The sequence below is a fragment of the Aedes aegypti genome, chromosome 2 (genome assembly GCF_002204515.2).
Source record: "Aedes aegypti strain LVP_AGWG chromosome 2, AaegL5.0 Primary Assembly, whole genome shotgun sequence".
Lineage (NCBI taxonomy): Eukaryota > Metazoa > Arthropoda > Insecta > Diptera > Culicidae > Aedes > Aedes aegypti.
The window spans coordinates 143,554,463-143,569,131 of NC_035108.1; the positions used below are offsets into that span (position 1 = coordinate 143,554,463).

Genomic DNA, 14,669 nt, shown 5'->3' on the forward strand with positions numbered 1-14,669 from the left:
AATAAAACAGTTTTACTCAAAATAACATGAAAATCAAAAATTTTCTAGGAATCGTGGCAAAAAGGGCACCAAAGCTTATCCCAGAGTGACCCCACATTCATTAAACCATCACCAATCGATTCCTGAGAAAATATCCTTTCGAATTAGCTATAAAACTTATTTTTTATTTTTCTATTGTGAAAGTTATCAATTTGTTCCACCTTTGGGTTCGGATTTCCCCAATGTGCGGCGGGGGATAGATGCGCACTATAAGGCAATCCATGAGACAGCTGCGATCAGCTGGTTTTTTTGTTTACCATGTGCTTTTGACGTTTCGCGATCGGAGTGACTTTCGATTACAAAGGAAAATGTAAAGCTCCGATAACACTCGAATGATTTGTTTACTCTTCCATTTCAGTTGCATTCACACTTTTAGCTGTCAGTTCTATCACGAAAAGTCCTCATGGATAGGCTTATAACGACGCGGCGAAGTTGGTCAAAAATCAAACTTTGCACGTTGGTTAACCCATTTTGGCGTTTTGCACGTTGGTTAACCCATTTTTCATCGCAAAGCAGTATATCGTATTTGGAATTAATTGGAATATGGGTAGGATTTGGACTGGATTCAGATTGTATCTGGATTTTACTTGGGTTTGATTTGGAATAGGTTGAGGGTTGAGAGGGTGAACCCACACCTTTGCACGGGAGTGTACGTAATTTTTGCTTCGGTGTAGCTTTTTTCCGAGTGTTGAAGTGCCAAACTGATCACCCCTCGTTGAAGCGTCGCAGCAAAACAATTTCGCCAACGCGTCGCGTCAAAAAAATGACCGCCCGAAAAGTGACAGCCAGGCAAAACGCCAAAACAGTTTCAAAACAGTCAACATTTCACGCACACTATCACCGTGTTTCTCTCTGTGTTTTCGACAGCTCGATGCATGCAGCTTGAACTCACTCGCACTCGCCTACTGGAGAGCCCACCACCTCAAAGTAGTATCCGTTCGAACGCGCCAACGAAGGAGTAGTGTGTGAACAGAGACGAAACCGACAACACAAGTGAACCTCTTCTACGGGCCCAAAGCAAGCTGCGAAAAAAGAGGCAACCATTTTTCTCCATCGTATCGAAAACGAGATTGTGCAGATTTTCCGTTTTTTAATTATCGCGTTACGGCGCGTGTCGAGTCCGGAAAACGGTGTTCCAGTGTAGTGGAAAACGGTTCCACCTGGGAATCGCCAGAAACTAGTGAAGGGGACCGATTTTCGAAGTGAGGGGGATAAAAGAAATTTTTCTCCTCGAGTTTCGGCCGGACGCAAAGGAAGCAGGGAGCAAAACGCGTTCCTCTGGTCAGCCAAAAGAAGCGCCCATCGCAATAACAGCAGTAGCCCCACTGGGTGGAAGAGAAAAAAAAGGGCATTCGAAGGGGGCCCCGTGTGTTTTCTATCAATCGAATATGGAAGTGTTTTGATGTGAATGCTGGAGTAGCCCTTACGGTAACCATTCCTGCGCCAGATCACCAGAGCACCCAAAAGTCTGGACTGAAACAGGAAGACACTTTCCATTTCCAGAGTGGGATTGTCGTGACGGAATCCGGACTTGAGTTGCAAGGTAAAATTGATTTTCTACAACCATACATAGCATGGAAAAGGATATGTTATTACGTTTTGGTTGTGGGTATGATTTGGGTTTGCCTCAATCCGGAAGTGAAGGAATTTACGCCTAGGATGGAATAGTGAAGTGAATTTCGTACAATAATTCATTGATATTTTGCTGCGTATCCATTTTGACGTTCACTGCTATACTAATGTTGTGTTTCTGAATATCAGGTTGAATCAAATCCAAACGAGTAGTGTTGAGGAGGATCTTCCTTATTTAGCATAGGCGGCACCAGCTTATTAGAGGAGGGGTAATGTTAATTTTATGGGAGCATACATAAAAACTTAACTTAGTACACTAAGCTAAAGTTGATAATTTCCAATTTTATTTTTCTTTTTCATAAGGGGCTCCCCCGTTTGACATAAAGTCATTTGGCATAAAGCCGTTTGGCATAAGGTTATTTGGCATAAAAAAAAATAGAAAAATAAATCTCGAAAAATTATTCAAATAGTCTCAAGTCAAAAAAGTGAATAAACTTACTTTATTGATCCTACGTGTTTCGCAGACGAAATTCCACATGTTCCGCTCCTACCCAACTAAATTTTTCACTTTTAGAACGTTTAATTTCCGGATTTACAAAACGACGAAAGTAAGATTTTCAACTTTCGCAACCTAACCACTGCTTTCGTCGCCCCGCTGTATAGAGAGACAAAGTGACTTAACCACGAATCAAAACAAAACACTACTTGAGCCGATTTTACACTGGTAGAAAAACGTCGAAAGTAACTGTATGAAACGGCTTATCATTGTGTTATAATTATTCTTGCTGAAAATAATAGAAACTACATAGTTTTTGAACGCGATCTGATTGTGTGCAAAATTTGAGCATTGTACACGGCGAAAAAATGTTAAAAAGGTGATTCATTTTAAAACAGTTTTAGAAGATAGGTTGTGATTCTTCTCAATTAGTTTTCTCAAAACCGTATGAAAGTTACTTACGTCGATTTGAAAAAGTAATCGAGAAATAGTGCTACTTAAAAGAAGAGCTTGTGATCAAAAGAAGGGAAATCGTCGATGTTAGCGGTTATAATGCCAACATAAAGAAGGCAAAATTGTCGATGAAAATGTTAGTATTTACAATGCCAATCACTAGTTTAACAACTTAATTAGAAAGAACAGCATATGATCAAAAGAAGGAAAAATCACATATAAGAATGTTAACAATAGCTGTGTTCAATGACTTTGATCGAACTTGCTCGGGGTGGGTTGTACTAGCTCGTATTTTTTGTCAACAAATAACTGTCAAAGCTACTTCGAGCAACTCCAAGCTGCTTTCTCAATGAACGCTCTTTTTACTAATTTACCGGAATTCCACGTGAAAAAAAAATTCGCGCACCTAACAATCCGTATCGCTTCGGAATTTTGCTTTTTTTTTCAATGTTTACGTTTTTAAACGTCAAAAACACGAGCTACTGCGAGCTGGTTGAACTAGCTCGGACTCTAGCTTCCAACCTGTTTCGAGCGACTCGGAGTTGGTTGGACTCGGCTCAATGAACACAAACCCGAGCGACTCGAAGTAGGTTGGAGTGGCTCAATGAACACCAAAAGCTGACTCGCAAGTGGTTGCAACCAAGTTCGAGCAGCTCGTTGAACACAGCTAATGATAGCGCTAAAAACATAGTAGTACAGGTATGTTCCGTTTTTATCACGTTCCGATTTTGTCACGCTCCGATTTTGTCACGTTCCGATTTCGTCAACAAATTATTCCGTTTTTATCAACACGAAAAATAATATATTTTTTATTTTTTTATAATGCTAGTTTATATTTAAACTAAAAACTTATTTTTATGTTATTTATGTTTTTCAATAGCCTCATGGTTGAATTTTTGGCATTATGTTAGTGTTGATCACCTACGATCCATAATAGATGTCAAGTCATATACGATTAAATAAGGTTTGACTCCTTCCTATCCGCTAATCAATTAGAGTTTTCAAACTTAGCATGGGCCGTTGGACGATATTGACGCATCCATCTTTCAGCAGTCTAGAGTTGCTCTGGCCACGTCCTAGCCACCAGGCTTGACAGAAGTCTTCTGCGATACAAAAATGAAACGATTTCAATGTTTTAACACAGATCTTGAGGATTCAACACAGATCCTCAAACGTTTCGAGGGAGAGTGCAAAAAATACGAGGTTTATTTCTGATACTCTTTTTCGCCTTTGGTACTATGCTCACATTTACTCACACTTTGTCCCGCCCGAACAAAACAGCCCTCGCAGAGTTGTGATGGCACTCTTTTTTATGGAATTTTGCTCTGTTCTGCATCTTCCTCGCTCATTTTAGTTGCCTCTCTGTTTATAATTTTATCGCTCCCTCGTAAAGAGGCAAAAGCAGCACGCTATGTTAGAGTATGTCACCTGTTGATGTTGAGGAGTATTATCAAGCCTGCTAGCAACAACTGGAATTTGTGATACGTACTTAAGAGAGTTGTAGAGACCTCTCCTTTTTCTTATATAAAATGGCATAATAGAATTTTCGTTGTGAATGTGATAGACATATATCAATGAGCATGTTCAGTTTATAAGGTATGTACCTGAGAATGAGTTCAAGATAGTTTTAGTAATGGAAAGGGACATGATCAAGTTCATTTTATTTTTGATTAGACTATCGACACAGACAAACAGACGTCACACTCTCATAGCTGCCCAAGCAGCACAGTTTGTTTCAACTCAAGTATAAAATAACCCCTTGAAACTAATCCAAGTTGTCAATGGTTGAAAATATGACTTTCAATTGCACTGAATAGCAACGCAAAACCGACCTCAAGATCACTAAACTTCTCCTCTACTCACTACTCCACCAGCTCTTCGAACAATAGCTTCGCCAATGCACTATAAAAGCGACCACATGGCCCATTAATCAAAGCTTGTTGCTTATAACTTTACTGCACCCTTCGGAATACAAGTTCATTACTGTCGAAATTAGACCACGCCTGAAATAATCTAAACTTTTTGCAAACACTTCTGCGCAACATATGAGAAACACCATTCAAACAAACAAACTGTTGCTAGACCATGTTTTCGTTGTTAGATGATACGTAAGGTGCAATCCAACCATATTGCTACTCGATTCAAACAAACAAACTTCTAGCTGTCATACACGTAGTTTAGTGCAACTTGGTCGCAACTGGGATGAATCTTCTTGAGTTGTGGGTATGGAAACGAAAATTGAATGCAAGTTGCGGATGCTTTAAATGAAAGTAAGTTGAAACATAACATTAAAACCGGCATTTTGGGAGAAGTTTCAAGAGTTTGTTTGAAAAGTTGCTGGAAACATCTTGACAAACTTGACTTCATTGCTATTTGCAAAGGACATTTCTAGCGTAACATTTGAAAAGGGCCTATCTGCAAAACGTAAACATTGAGAAATTCTCAATTGAAGATTCCGTACCATATTTATAATTCCTATTTTAAACCCATTCGCATTTTTACTAGTTTCATACCTGTGTTCGACACCCATTAAAGTCTGTTGCGTGGCCCATTATGTTTCTAATCTCAAATAACACAACAACTCGTAAAAATTGTTGAATTCAAACATCATCGGCAGATAGGCCCTTTTATGAATCTTCAAACCAGTTAGGCCCTTTCAGTTAGGCCCTTTGATTGAACATGGTTTCAGTTAGGCCCTTTTATAATTTGCTAATTTTATTGATTTTTGTATTGGTTTGCATAAATCTTGAACAAAATTTAGCGATTATGTGAAAAACACTATATAATAGCTAAATATTGGAAATTTTCGGTTGAAGATTCAGTACCATATTGATTATTCCTATTTCAAACCCATTCGCTTTTTACTAGTTTCATACTTGGGGAAGATCCAAAAATGACGTCCATCGTTTTTCGGGATTTCTAGAACCCTTCTACCCCCTCTGTCACGCTTTTTCCAATACCCAATCCATGCACTGTCACATTTTCGTACATCCCCCCATTGGAGGAGGCCCCAATTGATGGACGTCATTTTCGGATAACCCCTTGTATTCGACACTTATAATGGTCTATTACATAGCTCACAACGATTTGAATTTCAAATAGCACAATAACTTGTAAAAATAGTTCAATTCAAGCATGATTTTTCAAATAGGCGTAACTAACATTCGGAAGGATTCGAGAAAAATGCAATGCAATATATTGTTAAGCATTTTAAATCCTATTTAAAATGTTTTGCATTTTTTCTTTTACAGTATCTACTATAAGTTGAAAAAAGAACACTGTTTCTAACCACTATTAAACAATTCGGATTTGTTTTGGATTAGATTGAAAAACTGGTAAAATTATCGAATAAACCCTTTTGCTTTGTGCTGCTCTCATACACCTTGATGGTTCGTCGATATCATACCTTGATTGATACATACACCTTGCTTGATGCGTCGGTTTGACAGTTCGTTTTTCACATGCGTCACGTCATATACACCAGTATTGTTTTGTAGTTGCACATACACCGGTTTGCAAATTCCCATAAAACTTAACAAAGTTAGTTTTTACGTTCAACTATACAACGAATATTGGTTTCCGAATGATTCCAATTTCATCTTAACTAACAGGAGCACCTGACGGAGCCGTGAATAAGAAAAGTAGATGGAGAACAGTTCTGGTGAGAAATTTGGTAAGAAATATTGTCTAGAACCGAATATTGATGGTGTTTCACATCAGTTTGCCGACGCGTCAGCTAGCTGCAACTGTGGAAATCCGAATATCTCGATTTCCAACATGTTTAGTGATTCCCAAACAGTATGACGTATCTGCTGATTAAAATTTTATGTATTGATTTTGCATATAGGTCGCATTACTATGAGCATATGTACGGTGTATATGCTAGAATGAAAAATGTTGACAGTTGAGTCGCTCTAGAAACGTAGGGTGTATGCAGCCAAATTGAAACACTGAGTAAAGTGCACATAGGGCAGAATTGAAATTTATTTCAAAAAAGTGAAAAATGGTTTTAGGAATACTTTTATAGGCTCAATATGTAGATTACGCGTTTGTCAAGCCCATGCAAAGCAAATCTCGATTTGTTTATTTTTGCAGATACGTCGGATTGAAGAATTATGCTTGAATTCAAACATAATCCGCAGATAGGCCCTTTTACGAATTTTCAAACCAGTTAGGCCCTTTTTGAATTTGCTAATTTTATTGATTATTGAAATGATTTGCATAATTCTTCGACAACATTGAATGATTATGTGAGAAAACAACACAATATCATACAAGCTAAATAACGGAAACTATTCTATACAAAATCATTAACATATTGATTATTGATATTTCAAACCCATTTACTTTTTTTACTAGTTTTATACTTGTGTTAGACACTCATTATGGTTTATTACGTGGCCCAGAACGTTAGTAATCTCAAATAGCATAACGACTCGTGAAAATGGTTGCATTCAAATATCATCAGCAGTTAGGCCCTTTAATGAATCTTCAAACCATTTAGGCCCTTTCAGTTAGGCCCTTCGATTGGACATGGTTTCAGTTAGGCCCCTCCAGTTAGGCTCTTTTATTAAACATAGTTCCAGTTAGGCCCTTTTGGAATTTATTGATTTTATTGCTTATTGAAGTGATTTTCATAGTTCTTAAATAAAATAAAGCGAGAGAAAAACAATGTAATAGCTAAATCTCGAAAACTTATTCATACAGACTCAAGTTAAAAAAGTATACAAACTTACTTTATCGATCCTACATGTTAAGCAGGCGGAATTCTACACGTACCGCTCTACACCAACTCAACTTTTCACTTTTAGAACGTTTAATTTCCGGATTTACAAAACGACGAAAGTAAGATTTTCAACTTTCGCAACCTAACCACTACTTTCGCCGCCCCGCTATATAGAGAGACAAAGTGACTTAACCACGAACCAAAACAAAACACTACTTGAGCCGATTTTACACTGGTAGAAAAACGTCGAAAGTAACTGTATGAAACGGCTTATCATTTTGTTATAATTATTTTTGTTGAAATTAATAGAAACTACCTAGTTTTTGAACGCGATCTGATTGTATGCAAAATTTGAGCGATGTACACGGCGAAAAAAATGTTAAAAAGATGATTCATTTTAAAACAGTTTTAGAATACAGGTTGTGATTCTTCTCAATTAGTTTTCTCAAAACCGTATGAAAGTTACTTACGTCGATTTGAAAAAGTAATCGAGAAATGTTGGATATTCTCGGTTGATTCCTTATTGATTATATCTATTTCAAACCCATTCACTTTTTTACTTGTTTTATACTTGAGGGCCTTCCTTAGCCGAGCAGTTTAAGTCCGCGGCTGCAAAGCAAAGCCATTCTGAAGGTATCTGAGTTCCATTCCCGGTCGGTCCAGGTTTTTTCGTAATGGAAATTTCCTTTACTTTCCTGAATATAGAGTACCTTCGTACTTGTCACACGATATACGAATGCGAAAATGGCAACTTGTCAAAGAAAGCTCTCAGTTTATAACTGTGGAAGTACTCATTGAACACAAAGCTTGAAAGCAGGCTCTGTCCCAGTGAGGACGTAATGCCAAGAAGAAGTATAAGAAGAATTCTTGCAGGTCTGTTACAAAAACAAACGAATTTGTTTTTGTGAAAATCGCGACTTTTGGAACTCGATCCACAACTAGAGGCAACAAATAAAAATTCACAAATAAAAATTATTCAAAATTTTTAATGTAATTGATTTTTTTTTCAGGATAAAAAATCAGTTTTTCAACTAACTTCGCATTAAGATTATGATAAAACTAGTAAAAAAGAAAATGGGCTTGAAATAGGAATCAATATAGTACTGAATCTTCAATAAAGAATTTTTATTAATCAATGTTGATTTTCTCACATACCTAATCGATTGATTTTGTTCTAAAACTTTGAAAATCACTTCAATAATCAATTAAATTAACAAATTCCAAAAGGGCCTAACTTGAACTAAGTTTAATAAAAGGGCCTAACTGGAGGGGCCTAACTGAAACCATGTTCAATCAAAGGGCCTAACTGAAAGGGCCTAACTGGTTTGCAGACTCGTAAAAGGGCCTATCTGCCGATGATGTTTGAATTCAACCATTTTCACGAGTTGTTTTGTTATTTAAGATTTAAAACGTTATGGGTCACCTAGTAGACTATCATGAGTGTCGAACACAAGTATAAAACTAGTAAATAGGAGAAAGGGTTTGAATTATGAATAATCAATATAGTACTGAATCTTCAATAAAGAATTTCCAATATTCAATGTTGATTTTCTCACATAATCGATTGATTTTGTTCTAAAACTTTGAAAATCTATTCAATAATCAATAAAATTAACAAATTCCAAAAGGGCCTAACTGGAACTATGTTAAATAAAAGGGCCTAACTGGAGGGGCCTAACTGAAACCATGTCCAATCGAAGGGCCTAATTGAAAGGGCCTAACTGGTTTGAAGACTCGTAAAAGGCCTATCTGCCGATGATGTTTGAATTCAACATTTTTTACTAGTTTTTATGTTATGTTGGATGTTAGAGCCCAGTAATAGACTATGAGTGTCGAACAAAAGTTTCAAACTATTAGATAGCAATGAGTTTAAAATAGTAACAATCAATATGTTACAGAATCTTCAATCGAGCATTTCTCAATTTTTACGTTATGCTGATTCCACTATGTGAGAAAAACACTATACAATGGCTAAATATTGAAAAATATGGAGGAAAATTAAAAATGCAAAGGGAAGGGCCAATCTGATTTTGATGGAAATTTTCAGTTAGGCCCTCTTATGACCAGTTAGGCCCTCTTAGTTTTATCATTTTCAGATAGGCCCTTTTAAATTTGAATAAAATTACCATTAATAATGCATTTTGCATGCCCGTAAGAGTATGTAGGAGTAATTTACGTAAAAAATGATACGAATAATGAATAATCAAGTTTGTTTACATTTTGCAGTTAGGCCCTTTTCAAATGTTACGCTAGATTTGCAGCAAATCTTGTCGTTTCAAAAATGTTGAACGTCAAACAAGAAGTGAAATGCATGTTCATTGGATCAGAAATGAAACTTTATGAGCCTTGATATTGATATGCAACCGAACTAGAACCATGTAAGTTACAGATGCTTTTATTGATACGCGATTGAAACCATTTTTGAAAAGCATATCTTTGAAAGATGTTTCGTGTGCTACTTGGGTGTCCATCGACCAACTTTTTAACGATCGATTTGGATATATGGTAGGTGGTCAATCCACCACCCATAGCGCTCGCGTCGTTTGTTCGTGTTTGACGTTTACACACTATCGCCACCTGTTGGTCCATCGGCCAACTACAGTGATTTTAGCATTGAGCGTACATGTTTTCGCCACTATGATTTTGAGCACGATGTGTTCTAAGTGTTACGTCTGTTTCTCTGTGCTATCGATCTCGTCATATTTGGTACATTATCTATTATCTCTCAAACTCTATAACATTGGACAGATTATAGCAACAGCCATTGATTAGGTCCCGTTGCAAGAATAGGGGAAAAGGTCCAGCAAAATTTTACAATCTATTTAAATATTTGAAATCTCCATACAATAAAATTGCATCAAGAAAGAGGAAAAAGGACTGAAATGGGTGACAATTTGAGAAACTGTTAATAATGGATAGTCCCACGTCATGCACGTTTCTATCTCAAATTTATTTGGATCTTGATCTTTGAGCAAACACTCGCCTCTTCTTCACGTGGAGACCAAACGTTTAATTGAGAGCTTATACCAACTGCCATGCGCTTATTCATAAAACTTAACAAAAGAAATTCTAATCAAAAAGTTATAATTTGATTATGCATGTTCTGGAGTTTGTACACTTTTGTGTTTTCGAAAAATATATTCAATATTGTTTTACTAAACAAAACGCTAGAACTTTGTTTTTTTTTAGTGCTAGCCTATTCGTGATCTAACGCAGAGCTAAAAGGTGCTAGCTAAAAGTGCTAGCCTATTCGTGATCTAACGCAGAGCTTAAAGGTGAAGGTAGCACTGTTCGAGAATGACGATTAGTGCACCCAACTTTAGAAGAAAAAACACCACAATCTTTTTACAGAATAGATTTTGACAATTCAAAACACAGGAAACCGTAAAAACTCATTTAAGCTTGCAAAACTCTTGCAACATAACCACACATTTAATCGCTAATCGGGTAATAAAAATGCAAAATATGTACCTTGGCAAAAAAAATCTCAGTTGACAACTGCGGAAGTGTTTATAAGAAAAGTAAGCTGAGAAATAGGCTCTTCCTCAGTTGGGATGTAATACCATATATAAGAAGAAGAAGAAGCAGGAGGATGATGATAAAAAGAAGAAAGAGAAGTTGTTTCTTGTTCAATATTTCTTTAAAAAAAACAATGATCAGCTTGACCCACTTCCTTGTAGTTATTTTTACAAATATGACCTATCTCATGATACACAGCACATTTATGCGATTATCGTATGTTTCATACATTTAAATTCTAATCAAGAAAACTAAAACTATTTATGATATATCGCATTAATTTATCATATTGATTGATTAGAGTCTGCAATCCACCTTATTTACGAACTTATACGAATAAACAATCTTAATGCTAATCACTGCTCCTAAACATCAATACTGTCCATAATTATGATGAAATGTGTATTATTCTGGCAAAACCGCAATTTTATTTTAAAATTTATAAAATATTTTGTCTAAGAAAATTATTCCGTTTTTGTCACGGTTCCGTTTTTGTCAACTGAAAATTGCCGATCGTGTTGATAAAAACGGAACATACCTGTATTGTCAGATTTTCAATGGTGCGCACAAACCACTAAATTGCAATAATAGGAAAATAGGTAGTATCCATAAAAACATTTCCTCAACTCAGTTTTCAATGATTATGCCAAACGTCTATTATACCAAATGACTATTATGCCAAACGACCGTTATGCCAAATGACTTTATGACAAATGACGTTCGCCCATTTCATAACTGTTAAATGCACTTGAGTGTTTCAGTGTCATTTTGATGTGTCAGATGTATTCACAGGGCTAGTAGCAGGTCACTTTTTAGTGACATGGCCACAAAAGAGTCAATGTTCGTAACAAAAAATTACTGCGGCCACCTTGTATACAAAAATAATTACTATTACCCCACAGTTATGGATCAAATAGTGTGGAGTTCAACCTATAAAATTCTTTAAAACGACACACGCTATGTCTGAACCAGACGATTATAAAAATCGAATGTACATCGGGGTTTTTCTTTCTAGAGTTCAGTATTTGGGTTATATTTTCATAATCGAGAGGTTTTAAAATATTCCATCGGTGAAATTTTGATTTTTTCCACTTTTAAGCTATTTTGCATACCAAACCCATGAAAATCCCATTTTGAACGCATTTCAGCCCATACAAAATGTATGGAAAAAATGTCACCGATAGATTATTTTAATACATTCCGATTATGAAAATATAGACCAAATTCTGATCTCTAGCGAGAAAAAATCTGATGTACATTCGATTTTTACAATCGTCTGGTTCAGACTTAGCGTGCGACATGAAAAACCTAAAATTGTAATTTAAAAGCACGAATTGAATCGTGTAAAATTAGAACTTCGGTTAGTAAACGGTTTTGAGTATTTACATAGGATTGCATAAAAAATTAAAATTGTATCGGTTTTTGAAAACAATATTATGTATCAAATTGTGACATAGGGTGCTGGTACCAATGGTTGTAATCTGAGACGAGACTCGCGAAGACGGTCTTCTTTTTCTGCGATTGCTGAGTTTTTTCTTATTCCACTCAGTGTTTATATCAATCTTGCGCAAGCCGTTCAAGCTCTCACATGACCATCTCAGCAAAAAACTGTTTCGTTTGAATAACACCGAAGCATAAATGGCATTTTGAGTGAAATATCATGCCAGCAAATGTAGCAGACATTATAAATGACTAGTCTAACATTATAACATTATAAATAACTAGCATGTTTGGAAAAACTGCTCCGCTGACTGAGGTTTTTAATAATATTTTATTTTGAATACAATACTTTTCACTTTCTCAGCCATAAAAACGACGGGCTGCATTTGACGTTTCGTGACAGCCAAATCTGAGTTGCATATGACGTTGATATTTTTCCTCTTCGCGACCCCATTAAACATTTGACAGTTCAACAGCCGACTAAAATGGTTGAAACATCGGTCGATTGTTGCACCGACGCTTATGGAAGATTAACACAGGGATCAACCGAATATCACCCGATTTAATAGGGTGGGCCGACATAATCCTACTAAATAGGTGGATAAATCGGTATTTTAAGTAAAATCTAAGCAAGTTGACCTACTAAACATCAGATTTCCTCGGTCACCCGATTTAATCTAGCGATTAGAGACTCCCCCTCTCTCAGGTTGTAATGTACCAGTAGATTGGACTATGGAATAAAACGAACATTTTTCGATAAAAACGACATGTGCTATTTTGAGTGGGTAGATAATCTCTAGTTTAGTCGATTTGCTAAATTTCAGCTTTTTATTTTATCAAAAATTCATATGAATAATTAAGTTTATGCAAAAAATTTGCTCCCTTGCACCATTAGTTTCCGTCGTGTTCCAGTAGTGGACCAACGGATGGAAGCAGTTTTTTTTAAATGGATGTATAAAAATGAAGAAAAGCCCTAGAGATGATCTTTATGCTTCACTCGAAAGATAATAATTGCTGTTCCGACGGAAAAATGTTAAACCTTTGTAAAAATTTACCATTTTGTTTAAAATTCCTTGTATCATTCCCGAACGTCTACTACTGGAGCACTTCTTCAATTCATTCAATTCATTGTCAAAACACCGTTATTTAGCGGTTTAATGTTGTGCTTAACATTTCAAATGGTAGAAGACAAATAGTATAACATGGGAAAAATATGTTTTACGTCAACGTTTATGTTTTGAGCGAGTTATCCGACGTTGAACGCCAAAGTGATCCGTAACTGTGTGGGCATGGTACTAAAGTCTCTATTTTCTGGATCTGATCATATAACACGACAGGGAGAACGTCATTTGGCATAATCATTGAAAACTGAATTGAGGAAATGTTTTTGAGGATACTATCCACTTTCCTATTAGTGAAATTTGGTGGTTTCTGCGCATAAATGACAATCTTACAATGCTTCTATATTTTTGACATTATAATTGCTAACATTTCCACATGTTGTTTTCCCTTTGTTTGATAATAGGCTTTTCTTTCTTTTATTTGTTTATTTGGTTTAACATCAATTAAATCGATAAAATCTCGCCAACAATATTTTGCATATTGACTCAGTTCAAGGCCACTTCTCTCCATCCTCGACTGCGACCCACGGTCTCCAAGTCCTGGTGTACCTGGTCAATCCACCTAGCTCGCTGCGCTCAACGCCTGCTAGGTCCGATGGGATTCGTAGCGAACAACTGTCCAGCATTTTTGCAAAATGCCCTGCTCAGCGTATCCTTCCAGCTTTGGCCATCTTCTGGATACTGAATTCATCCTTCGCCGCAACACACCGTTCTCCTGCACGCCACCGGAGATCGTCCTAATCGCCGAAGTTCGAAAACCCTAAGTACTTGCAGGTTCTCCTCGAGCATAGTCCACGTTTCATGCCCGTAGAGGACTACCGGTCTTATGAGCGTTTTGTACATGATACATTTGGTGCGTGTGTGAATCTTTTTTGACCGCAGTTTCTTCTGGAGCCCATGTTAGGCACGACTTCCACTGATGATGCGCCTTCGTATCTCTCGACTAGCATTGTTGTCAGCCATCACCATGGATCCGAGGTAGACGAACTCGTCCACCACCTCGAAGGTATCCCCGTCTATCGTGAAACTGCTTCCTAGGCGGGCCCTGTCGCGCTCAGTTCCGCCTACCAGCATGTACTTTATTTTCGACGCATTCACCATCAGCCCGACTCTTGTTGCTTCACGTTTCAGGCGGGTGAACAAATCTGTCACCGTTTCAAATTTTCTCCCAATAATCGGATCGCGTGAAAATCGTACCTCGACTGTTAAGTCCGGCGTTGTTCGTAATTTAAACTGCAATTTTGATGTTTTTTTTTTTCAATAGTCCTCATCTCAACGGTTTCAGTCAAATATAGAAATGAGG

General features: G+C 36.8%; 1 protein-coding gene across 4 annotated transcripts in view; it reads left to right on the plus strand.

The window, feature by feature from the left end:
* Positions 1–967: 967 nt before the first annotated feature.
* Positions 968–14,669, plus strand: part of LOC23687995 (protein split ends) — a 44,253-nt gene continuing 30,551 nt past the window's right edge. For 3 of the 4 annotated variants that reach the window (XM_021842581.1, XM_021842583.1, XM_021842582.1), the window contains exon 1: positions 968–1,582. The gene's annotated coding sequence lies outside the window, so the exon portion shown is untranslated. The remainder of the gene's footprint in view (positions 1,583–14,669) is intronic. The other variant, XM_021842585.1, reaches the window with a different exon arrangement.